Source organism: Myotis myotis, unplaced genomic scaffold (assembly GCF_014108235.1).
Source record: "Myotis myotis isolate mMyoMyo1 unplaced genomic scaffold, mMyoMyo1.p scaffold_m19_p_14, whole genome shotgun sequence".
NCBI classification, from domain to species: domain Eukaryota; kingdom Metazoa; phylum Chordata; class Mammalia; order Chiroptera; family Vespertilionidae; genus Myotis; species Myotis myotis.
Window position 1 is genome coordinate 31184449 of NW_023416318.1, and position 12712 is coordinate 31197160.

Genomic DNA, 12712 nt, shown 5'->3' on the forward strand with positions numbered 1-12712 from the left:
CTTCCCTGGAGCCTGTGCTAACCATCTATAGCAGCAGTTCTCAACCTGTGGGTTGCCAACATGTGGGTCGTGACCCCTTTGGGGGTTGAACGACCCTTTCATAGGGGTCGCCTAAGACCATCAGAAAACACATATATAATTACATATTGTTTTTATGATTAATCACTATGCTTTAATTATGTTCAATTTATAACAATGAAAATACATCCTGCATATCAGATATTTCATTACGATTCATAACAGTAGCAAAATTATAGTTATGAAGTAGCAACGAAAATAATTTTATGGTTGGGGGTCACCACAACATGAGGAACTGTATTAAAGGGTCGCGGCATTAGGAAGGTTGAGAACCACTGACCTATAGTATAGGCAGGGCTGGGATGACCACAACCATTTAACCAACCTACAAAGCGTTCTGTGTACCGCAGAGAGGTTCAGTGACTTGGGGGAGGTAACAGAGCCACACTGAAAGTGAGAGGACCATTGCCTGGTCCCCTTACCCCATGCAGGGGCAATGTCAAGGTCACCAACACTCCTCTGTAGATGACTCCCCTGGCTTCGGCACATCCAGGACACCATTAAAGTTCTGGGACTCTTCCGGCAGTGCCCTGAGGCCTTCCTCATGGACACATTCACACAGTGAGCCTCAGCGCAGCCCAAACACAGCTCTTCTGGAACCCCTTGCCCGAGCCCCTCCCTCTGTATTTGCAGCCCCAGCCTCTGAGGCCCCACAAAACTGCTCCAGCCCTGCACTCATCTCACCTTGCTGAGACAGCCCCTGCTATCCTCACCCACTGGGACAGGAACCGTGCCCTCTCCCCTGAGGGAGCACAAAGGCTCCGCAAAATTCAACTCGGCTGAGAAGGAAAAGCTGATATCATCTACCCTGCATGTCTTAAGAGTGACTTCTACCAAAGGATGAATAAAACATGATCACTTTGCATAAACTCAGAAAAGCATTTTTTCCCTAACCAAAGTAAAGAAGTAAAGAATGACTCAGGTTTTTCCTGGTGGCCTCCAGTTATTCCTTTCAAAAGCACCACATGGCAATCTTGCCTCGGTCGCTGTGACATGTTATCCCCACAGTGGGGTCCAGCCCAGTGACATCAGGGCACATATGGGCAGCCAGGCCTGGGTAATAGAATCACTAAGAGAAAGTCCGCCTTTTTTCACTGACACTCCCCAACGTCAGCATTACTGGCCTGGCACGGGGGCTGGAGAGCGGCTATTACTGCAGCTGTGGGCTCCAGAGAGGAGCTTTACCTGCAACTTGCAGAGATTGTGAGTGAAAAAACAAACAGAGCAGACATCGATTTGTGGAGATGTACCCAAGCTACACCATTTACCCGGGAACAAAGTGTATTTCATTTCTCAGCAGACATTCTTCTCAGCAGGCAGTTAAACCCTTACAACTAATGCCCTCACTGGGCACTGATGAGCTCACTTTTTTAAAAAATGTTTTTTAAATGGTTTAGTTCTTAGAGAAACATCAATGTGAGAGTGGAACATCAATGGGCTGTCTCCTGCATGCCCCCTACCGGGGATTGAGCCCGCAACCAGGGAATGTGCTCTGCCTGGGAATCGAACTGGTGACCTCTCAGAGCACAGAACAACGCCCAACCAACTGAGCCACACAAGCCAGAGCAATGAGTTCACTTTTTTAAAAAAAAATATATTTTACTGATTTTTTTACAGAGAGGAAGGGAGAGGGATAGAGAGTTAGAAACATCGATGAGAGAGAAACGTCGATCAGCTGCCTCCTGCACACCCCCTACTGGGGATGGGCCCGCAACCAAGGTACATGCCCTTGACCGGAATTGAACCTGGGACCCTTGAGTCCGCAGGCTGATGCTCTATCCACTGAGCCAAACCGGTTAGGGCAATGAGCTCACTTTTTAAGTGATCATTTTTTTATATTTTAGAAGGAAGTGGAAGGGAACTACTGTAAGCCAGGCAAGACGGAGGATATTTTGCATACGCTGTTCAAATCCCATCTTCACATCAACTCTGTGAAATGGCATTAATACCCCATTCCAGGGTGAAGGAAACTTCAGCTTAGACACTGAGTAGCTTGCAGAAGTCTGCCCTCCCCAACACCCTGTAGGTTGCCTCACCTTAGGAGATGCTTCAGTGCTGACGCCCAGGTGTGCAATCTATTTCCCCTGTATCCTAAACCTACCCTATTCATTTTTACTGTTCCTTTTATTGAACACTCAACTTCCTCTCAAGATATCCCTACCTGGCATTAACCAGATATTCATTGCTCAGACAACCTGTTTCCTTAATCACCCTGGATAAGACAAGTTCCAGGCTTCCCGGAGGCAGATCTAGTTCTGCATGCTTGTAGGCTAACATCAGAGCTCTGAGAGACCTTCGAAAACTGGCATCGCCACAAATTTCATCATCGTGAATCAACAGGCACATATGTATGGAACAACTGCTGTGCACCAATCCTGTGTGACATGTATGGGCAGCAGGGTGTGGGAGGAGTGGTCATCCTGACAGTGCTTGCTGAGTGCCTAGCACACATTACTCTCTCTAGTCTGAGATACATGCGCATCTATTCTACAAATGAGCAGTCTTACAGAGGCTAGAAGTCCTTCACATGGAAGCCAGAGGGGCAGGATTATGGCCCTAGAGCCCCAGCCCCTCCAGGGGCCTCCCACCTGCTATTCGGCACAGAGCTAAGGGCCCTCAGGTGTACATAGAATAAGCCAGTCCCAGGCTCAGATCTCCAGTTTAGTTGGGAAACTTGGCTATTCAATATCAAAAGAACCTAAACTTAAATGAGTGTTTGCAGTGGGATCGCTGAGTGTCAGAACAAGAGTGGCCCAGGAGGTTAGAGGAAGTGGGCGCTCTGGAGGCCCTGAGCAGCAGGACAGGAATCAGGCTGTGATGAAGGAGAGAGGCTGATCCTGATGGACACCCTCTCCTGGGAATCCCCTGCATGCTGACCCCACCAAACAGTGGTCATTTTCAAGGGTCATTCCCTTCTATACCCAACTGTCTATAAATTCTCTGAAGAAACGGGTAACTTCTTTCATTTGTTGCCATGATACTGCCTGACTGAACACTCTCTAACCCTTCCCAACCATCCCCTCTCACTCCTTCCTACTTGAACTTTGCTGTGGACATGGCCTTGAGGGTTCTGTGAGGGATACAAATCAGGGGCCCTTTTCAACACTTCTCCGAACAGCTGAAGCTGAATGAGGCTAATGGGAAAGTGGGCAGAAGGCCTGGGCTGACTTTCATGGTGATTCTCTGAGCCACCTGGGGATGTTTCCCTTGAGAAGTCATCTGTCAACAGCAACCCCAGGGACACATCACCAACTGTGACGCATTTCTGCAAAGAGCATAAGGATACATATCAAAGTTCTACATCAAAGTGCAAGCTGTGAGGACAATCCACTTGCCACCAGTGTGTGTGGACAGATCCATATCCCATTAAACAAACAATGTTGCTCAAGTACATGCCACTCTTATTTCTACTTATATAGACACATGCTTGAGTCTCTGGAAAACCTTGCTGGGTGACTCTAGGCCACCTCCACAGCATCCTTTTAAACCAGGTGGACACTCCAAGTAGTACACCTAGGAGCATACAACCCAACTGTCTCCATTTGCTTTATACCGCATAGCTAACCACACCACCTTCCCACGCTCACCTCCCACTCCTGCAGGCCTGACCTCAACTTAAGGCAATGCATTGCTACCTCTGCATTTTACATTGGACCTTCCCTATTTCTAACTCCCCCTCCCCTCCCCCATGTGCTCATTCTACAAAAAAAGCATCAAATACCTAGGGAGCTCCCATGTGCCAGCACTGTGATGGCACACAAGAGAAATACAAAGCCTGCAGCACACTGTCCACTGGGTACCTCGGTCTAAGTGAGTGGACGTGAGACATGAAAGGGCCTGGTGAGCCTTGCACACATGTGCCATGGGAGCTGAAAGAAAGTAGTCACCCGTCTCTGGGGAGATGAGCAGAACCCCAATGGAACAGGGACTCTATTAGGCAGAGAGCAGAGGGGAAGGCTTGCTGGGCAACAGAGCTATCACTGAGCAACGCATGGAGCTGGCAAACTATGGGGTGGGTTGGGGGACTTGCTCAGCTAGAAGGGAGGGTTTCTGAATGACAGACAAGGCTAAAAATGGAGACCAGATGGTGACTCTGGAAGGCAGGCCCAATGTAAGGAGTTAGCTTTTATTTTCCAGGCAGCAGGAGGATATGAAAGATTTTTAGAGCCACCGCACTGTTGGGGGGGGGGGGCAGGGAAGAGGTAGCGGGGGTAGCATCACTGTGTAGGAAGGACTGGAGGTGGGAGCAACTAGAAGCAGGAATGCTGCACAGGAGATGCGCTGGGGCACCTGGGCTCCCGCAGTTGCCATGGGAATGGAAAAACAGGAGCCCAAAGATGCAAATGGATTTTTTTAAGGAAAATGGAAACCTGGTGACTGAGCTGAGAACAACGTAGAGGAAGCAGTCCAAGATGACGGTGATGTTCAAGTAGACACTTATTATCCTTTCGGGTGCTTGGCATCTGCACCCCTTTCTGCCTGGGGAGAATCCATGGCTCCACGTCTTCTAGAGAAGTTGAAGGAGCCAGACTTCCTTTCTGCCTTCCCCGTAGCAGCCACTGTTCAGGTGTGTGACCTGCCACCACCAAGCAGATGCTCCCAGCCGGGATTTAGAAACTCAAAGGGTGATAAGGACATAGGGACGGTTTAGGATTCAGTCCCCGAAGAGGCATGCGGTAGTGATGGCCCGCATGAGGGGTGTGATGGAGCCAGTGAGCTTTTGTGGTGCAACTTGGGCTGAGCTTCCTGCGGTCTGGCAAAGTGTGTCTCTCCAGCCACATTCCAGGCGGGCGATGCTGTAGTTGCCCAATGGGCTCCCAACAAATTCCTTTAGGCAGAATCACACGGATAAAAATATCAGCTCCAATCCATGCTCGGTGCCCCTCCTCAAAGCCTTTGTCCCCAAACGACCAGACCACACAGCCTCTTGCTCTGCTGAGCCACCCCAGCACGTCTGAACAGAGAGGCTCACTGGGCACCTAGCTTGAGCTCAACTTCTCTAGATGTTTGGTTCTCCTTGAAGGACAGAGCACCATCCTCACTTGGAGAAATCCTATCCTTTTTATGACAAACGTTCCTGATCAAAGCTCATGAAAAAGTCAATTCCCTGGAAATAACACACACCTTTTCTCCAAGGTAATCCATGGCTTCCTCTTTGACAAAGCATTCCTCACGAATGTTGGGAAAAACTACTTCTGCATCTTATAAAAGTGGGGCTTTTCTTTGGCCATGTAAGTCTGAGGAACCTTTGCATTCTGTATCCCCATGTGGAGATTCAGGTGTATTCACACACACCTTAGCATAGTAAAGACTGCAATTAAGACAATTTTTTAAACATATAATTTCCTCTAATGACATCCAGTGAAAATACAGTTCTCTAGAAGCCCCCACTTGGGATGTTGGAGCTATAGCTTAAGACTCAAAGAAGTTAAGCAGAAGCCAGAGGCAATCCTGCTGCCTTCTGCTGCCTGTTTATGAAACCCCTTAGACGCACGACCACTCTATTCTCTGGCTATAACCTCAGTTCTGTCCTCTTCAGCTGATTCTGGAAATGAAGGTCCGTTTCTACTTATCATGGAACATAGAGATATGAGGGATTGGTTTCCAACATACATTCTACCTTCCTCCTAGCGTGGCCACCTGCCCTGCAGAGGATGGAGAGCTAAAACCACATCTCCCTGATCTCTTCCAACTAAAGTTCCAGATGCACGAGTTAGGTTGGCCAATCAGATGTACTTGTGTGAAATTTGGGAAACAAACGTGGGGCAGAGACCATACTTCTGCAGTTGCCACCCTTTGCTCAGCAAGCAGAGCTCAGGAGGCACCTGGTTCGTCTATGACAGTTTTAGTTGAGGTCGCATCTCGGTGCCAGCTTCATGGGTGTCGGAAAGCGGTTCCGGGCCACCCATCTGCGTGTATGAATCATAGTATGTGACATCTTTCTGATCCTGGGGCCTCTCACTCATTGCACCCCCAGTGTGGTTCTGGAGAGCTGCTTCAGGACTGTGAAAGCTTCCTTGGTGGTCCAGTTCTTTAGTTGGGCTTTGGGACACTCATTCCCGAAACCTCCACCTGGAGACCTGTGTCTTCAGAACGCTTCTTAATTCTTCAAGCCATTGAATTCCCTACAACAAACCCCTTCCTCCCTCAGTTTACTACAGCGAATTCTGCTTTCTGTGACTGAACCTTGGCCAACACTCCAAGGGAAGTTGCGTTCCAGCAAGGATGATCTAACCTCTCAGTCTCCCTTTGGTGGTTGTGGAATTTCAAATAGAGTCACTGTCTATGTTCCATCCATGTAGGAAGTCTCCTGCATGGCTACCTGCATCCAAAAGGCTAGAAGCTTACAAAGCTGACTTTCTGCAAGCAAGCATGCATCCTAGGGAAGTCAACAGAGATGCCTGCCTCCCAAGCAGTAATGATGCCAAAACGGAAATGATGCAACTGTATGTTAGAAGCCACTACAGGTAGAAACCATGAAAAACCCAGCCAGCAGAGTTTACAGGAAGGAACAATGTACCCGGGTTCTAACTCCAGCCCATGTCACTTAAACTCTCTGAGTTATAGACCCCTGCTCGGCCGGGTGGGGACAGTGACATCATCCACCTCCCTGGAAGACAGGAAGGAAGATAGCAGACTGGAAGACAGCAGACTTGAAAGGTCTTTGGCGGGGGGGGGAGGGGGGGAATTCTATTAAAGAATGACATTTATACTACTAATTAATATTATTAGCATTCAGGAGTCAGAACCAAGACAAGAAAAATTTCCCCATACTTTTAAAGACACTTGCCAAATCTTTACCACTCATACTTTTCAGCACATTGGCATTTAGAGACAGAGTTTTACAAGCTTCATAAAAATTCAGAGCACTCAAAGTACAATGCTTCCTCTAGATTATAGCCAAGCACTGGGAAGGTTTAAAAAAAAATATTTCACTTCAACAGTCCAGACTCATCGTTTTCATGTCACTCGTCTTTCTGTGCTGTCCTACAAGATGGCTGGACTATTTCCTGGACCCACGCAGTTCTGAGTTCTTGTTGTTGCTGCTGTTGTTTGTTTGTTTTTAAGGAACCATCACTCCTGCTTCTTCAGTGTTTGACACAACAGGAAATCAATATGGCAGGTTGGTTTCACTGCTAGCCCGAAAACGAAAACGCCATGTCCTCTCGAAGCTAATCCTCTTGACAGGATCTCAAAGTGCTGCTCTAAGATAACGCACAGCCACACGGCCGGGGTTCTCAGGAAGAAACAGCCCAACAGACAGGAAAGCAGGCAGCAGCCTGACCCAGGGGAAGGAGCTCAGAGCTCTGAGCTTGCAGAGGGGGAGCCGGCTGGAAATCAGGACAAGTGACAGGGGGGAATGAGGGTCCCCAACACCCAGAGCTCCGCTGGCTGAGGAAAATTCTGCAATCAACTCACCATGCATTCCAGGGCCCAGAAGAGAAGTTGCCAAGCATGTGGGGCCCAGAACTCACAGGTCAGGGCAGGTCAGGGTTAACCTGCCAGGAAGAGCTGGGTTGGTAGCAAGAGACCCAGGCAGCCCTCTTGACGATGATCAAGAGGAGGAAGAGGAGAAGGCGGAGAGGAGGAGGAAGAAGAAGAGGAGGAGCAGGAATGGGAGGCCACCAACCAAGAGTCCTGAGGGAAGGATCCAGGCCCTGAAGAGGTGTGGGCCCAACATTCCTTCCACACCTGATTCTTGGATTTACAGGATCAAAAGAACCCTTCATTAAAACAAAACACATAACTCCACAGGATTCCTTTAAGGCTCCCTGGCCCATTTAAAATAAGATTTAGCTTTTAAAATGGTCTTACACGTAGCATTCTGGGAAAATATAAACATAAATATCAAAACACCAAAACCCCACAAATCGGGGCGGGGGGGTGGGGGGGCGTTAACCATAAGAGAAACCATTTCACACTGCAACATGAAATCATAGGAGTTGCTCTAACCCCAAAATATGTGCTTGAGGATTCTGGAAGTGTTTGCTTTAACTAGAGAACCAAACCTCATTTGTTGTCAACAACAGGCAAAGAAATCCGGTTATGGTCTGATGATGCACTGCCCAAACAGCCAGGCCAAATTCAATCAAAGGGATATACGCCTTCATGTAGATTAAGTGCTTCATAAAATGAAGTTGGCTGGGCTTGGGTTGTGTGAGGGAAGACATATTTAAAAATACACAGAGCCGCTCTCTACAACCCGATTTCTGGCAGCGGCTTCCTGCAAGGACAGGAGAGTGAGCTGTGATACTGAAAGCAGGGCCTTCTGGAGAGAGCGCTGCTGTGTTCTCTGGGATCCAACAAAAAGGGAAGCTTTGTCAGGTCCCTTCCCTCCAGACACACACATCATTTTATTTGGAAGTCACATGGTGTGATTCAATTTAACTGGGTGGAGCAGTGGAAAACCACAGTATTAACAACATAATTCTTTTTGAGGAGAGCTTCTGCCAAGTGCAACAGGGATAATACTGAAAGCTTTGCGCCGCTAGGCACTGCTTTCAACATTGGTTATAAATCCAGGGGTACCAACACAGAAGTATATCTCTGCTCACTGGGGCCCTGCTTCTAATGATCGAATACTGGACCCTCCCTGAATCTTCATCATTTCGGCTCTTGGTGAAAAAAAGTATGAGCCACGTAAGAGACAGAACGTGACTATATGTCTGTATGTGCCCTCATGTCCAGACAATTTCGGGAAGGGCAATAAGAAGTGAACAGAAGTCTTCTCTGGGGAGTAGAACTGACTGGGGGGAGGGGTGTCTTCCATGCTCAACTCTACACCCTTCTGTCCTAGCTGAATTTTTACTATAAGTGCCACTTTTATAATTAGAAAAACTAGTCATGAAAATATTTTCACAAATCATTTCAAGAGCCCATAGGCCAGGAACTCTGAGGAGCTCCGTGGCCAAGAAGCTGTAGAGGTGGAAACGTTTTGCAGCCATAAAACCCCTTACAGTTTACAAGGCACCCACTGCCTCCCTTTATCCCTGTAACACTGTCAAAGGCATCCAGACAAGACACTCCCGAGACAGGGACTGCTCCCACTTCACCCACACAGAAGCGGAGGTTCTGGGGCCTCAATGACCTGGACTTGAACCCAGGCCTCCTTCCTCGCTGCCATCCTGTCTGCGTGCTGTGAACCTTGGGCAGGTCATTTCTGGGTCTTGGTTTACTCAGCAATAAAATTATAGGCATCCTTTCAACAAGTAAGTACATAGTATCCTCTCTACCAAAGAGGAAACTGAATTCAGAAAGGTCACTAACCTGCCCAGAGATAGAGACAGACGACTCGAACCCAGAACCCGCTCCCTCTACTTCCTGGCTGCTATTCCAGGCCCCCTCCCCAGACATTCCCCTCCACCTAATACAGTGCTTGTGTCGGGCCCATAGATGTTCACAAAAACAGGTGTTCTAGAAACTGTGTGGTGGGGACAAAGGCTGATGTGATGTCCACAGAGCCACCCACACTCAAGGCTTTAGCCTAAGACCAGTCTCATGGATTCCAAGCTGCTCTGTAGAAAAGAAAAGAAAAAAAAGAAAAGAAAAAAAAGAAAAGAAAACAACAACAACAACAATAATAATAAACACCCAGTTCCACAGAGCATTGACAATTAGGGAAGCAACTTCCAAGGAGATATTCCCAGGACCTTTCCCCAAAGCTAGAGCACCTCTCTGGGCTGGAGAGAAGGGGCTGTCTCCCCCCACTCCCTTGCCTGTTCCTAAGCCATCCCTCCTGCCCACAGTGGCTGGGCAGAAATGGACATGCCACCCCAGCCCGTGACAGGGAGGGAGGGCAACGCCTTCCGAAGGAGCTGACCCACACCCTTTCCGTAGGGATGGTAGAGTGGCAGCTGTGAGGGCTCACTTTCAGCACATGCACGAGAATACCTACACATGCGTGAGCAGTACAGTCTGAACTTAACTCCTCCCATCCCCAAAGAGAAAAACCCCACGCAGATGAGCAAGGAGGAGGAGTCCATCAGAATGGCAAAGGCAGAGAGCCCTAGCTCTGGGCTCAGCCAGCAGCCCTACCTGGCAGGGAGCTCACCAGAGGAGGAGCCTCCCAGACTCTAGGCCTGGCTACCTCAGGGCATTCGACACTGGCCACAGCTGGTGGTGTGATGAGCTTTGACACTCACCCACACTGTGGGGCCAGCCAAGAGTCACCCCTGCCGGGCCCAGAGTTCTCTCTGGACTGCTCCACAGTTGTACCGCAGCTTTCAATCAATGCAAACTCAATGAGCGGGTAATCTCTACAAAATCAAAGCCCATCCTTGGCTCTATTCATGAGCAATCTGTTTAAGGAGGCCCCCAGACAGCAGGGTTAAAATGCAGTGAACACGTACAAGGAACACACACATGGCTGGCTAGAGGAGGGAGGGTGAACATTTAAGCACAGTACTGAAATGGGAAGTTGAATATGTGAGGACTTCCCCCCACTAAGAATAAAGGGCAAAGAGTCAAATAATTTAGCCGTGACTGGTCATCACCACCCACTGCTGGGGAGTGTGGTTTCAGTCCACCTTTGCCAGATAAAGCCAGGGCAAGCTTTGACATTTCAGAGTAGCGGCCAGCTTTATTATCAACTCCAAAACCTGCATGGAGCCTGCTCGCCTCCTCACAGGTGTGTCCTGCCAGGGACGATGACAGAAGCCAGAGCTGCCCCGGAATCAGCAGGCTCAGACGTACCATGTGAAGATGTAAAAAGAAAAGTTCAGTGCAGGCCCAAAGAGGCAGGGGGGATCATACATCCCTGCTCATATGGCAGGCTCATTCCATTCATTTTCCTCTTTATTCTTCTGCATTTCTGGACAGGTCCCAGGGTCAGGGAGCCGTTGAGAATAAGGCCAGTTTTTTCAATAACTCAAGAAAGAAAAATGCCCACCCAAAATCAAAGTCAGGAAAAGCATCTGGGAGAGAGCCAATCAGCTTATTCTGCAATAATAATTCCCCCAAATATCATTTTTCCCTGGAGATGCTGAATGCAAGTCCCCAAGACATCTTTGTATTCTTCAATCCCAGTGGTTGTAGGGGGACCCGACACCACAGAATAATTGATCCAATGAAGTAACCCCCAGGCTCACTGCCTCAGACCACTGTGTGACTGAGATCACTAGGGCAAGGGTGTCACACAAACCCACGTGTGCCGCCCTTCACAGCTTCACACAGAGGTATCCTAACAGGACAGCCTTACTCCGAAATGCGGAACATGCTCTCCAGATGTTACCAGTTACATCACCATAAAAGAGTTAGAAGTGAGACAAGTTACCAAAGAGGAGAAATAGCTATAATAGAGCAATTTCATCACTAAACATTAAAAAATATTTACTTATACTTGGGGTTTTTTTTTTGGGGGGGGGGGGGCTCTTTTCACAGAAACACCTTTTCCCCAGCCAATCAGACCTGATACTTCAGCTTTTTGGAAATAACTCATAAACCCAATGAAGGCAGGGGAATGTCTCTACTGAGGCTGTGGAGTAACAATGCACAGAACTCGTACGCCCAGAGGTCCTCAAGCTTCTAGTCTCCAGTTAACCTGCACAATTGCATGCAGTCCTGGGTCACCTCGGAAAAGCCACTTATCCTTCAGCCTTGCAACAGCAGAGTGTAAGACCGAGAACACAGGCACCAGAGCCAGAAGGGCTGCGTTCAAATCTTGGCTCTGCCTTGTGCTATGTGCCCTCTGACTGTTCCCTCACACTGGGCCTCAGTTTCTTCATCTGCAAAAATAAGCGTTCTCACAGCATCTACAACATGGCGTCGTTGAGGCAATTAAATGAGTTAATATACATTACATGGTTAAAATAATTCTTGGGTGCAGTAGCACTAGGTAAGGATTGGCTATTGTTATTCATTATAATTACATAGTGGACATTTATTGAGAACCTGCTAAGCACTGTGAATACAATGACTTCTAAATCCCAGTAAAAATAATTATAGTCATAGACTTCTGACTTGGGTACTTAAAGGTCATTGGTGTTGCATAGTATCTAAAACGAGAGGCCCAGTGCACGGATTCGTGCGCTGGTGGGGTCCCTGGGCTTGGCCTGCAGCGATTGGGCCAAAACCAGCTCTCCGACATCCCACGAGGGGTCCTGGATTGCGAAAGGGCACAGGCCAGGCCGAGGGTCCCAACCAATGCATAATCGGGGCCAGGGAGGGACCGCAGGAGGGCTCCAGGGCGTGTCCCACCCATCTCACCCAGTCCCAATCAATCGGCAGGACCCCAGCAGCATCTGCCCCCTGGTGGTCAGTGCACATTAGAGTGACTGGTCAAAAAGTCGAACAAATGGCTGACGTTTAGCATATTAGGCTTTTATTATATAGGATAGTAACGAGGCCTGGAAAGTCTGTAGATTTAAAATATGTACACCTAGATATTTTTAAATGTGTACACCTAGATTGTCTCACTTGCCTCTTTGTTTTCCAGTATGTACACAACAAAACTAGAATACAGCATGTTCTATATATTGGTTGCCTTAATTTGGTGCTGCTTCTTCTTCTGACATAGAGCAAGGAAGGTGGGCACAATAAGAGGCCAGCTGCAGACTTTGAAGGCAAATGTTGGGAGAGCTGTTTTGAACCCTAATGTCTAGTTCTTAAGTATTAATCTATGAAAATGTGACAAATA

General features: G+C 48.2%; 1 protein-coding gene across 2 annotated transcripts in view; it reads right to left on the minus strand.

Moving 5' to 3' along the window:
* The window catches only part of PRKCE (protein kinase C epsilon), a 443161-nt gene that overhangs the window by 226110 nt on the left and 204339 nt on the right, over positions 1–12712 (minus strand). The gene's annotated exons all lie outside the window — the stretch shown is intronic.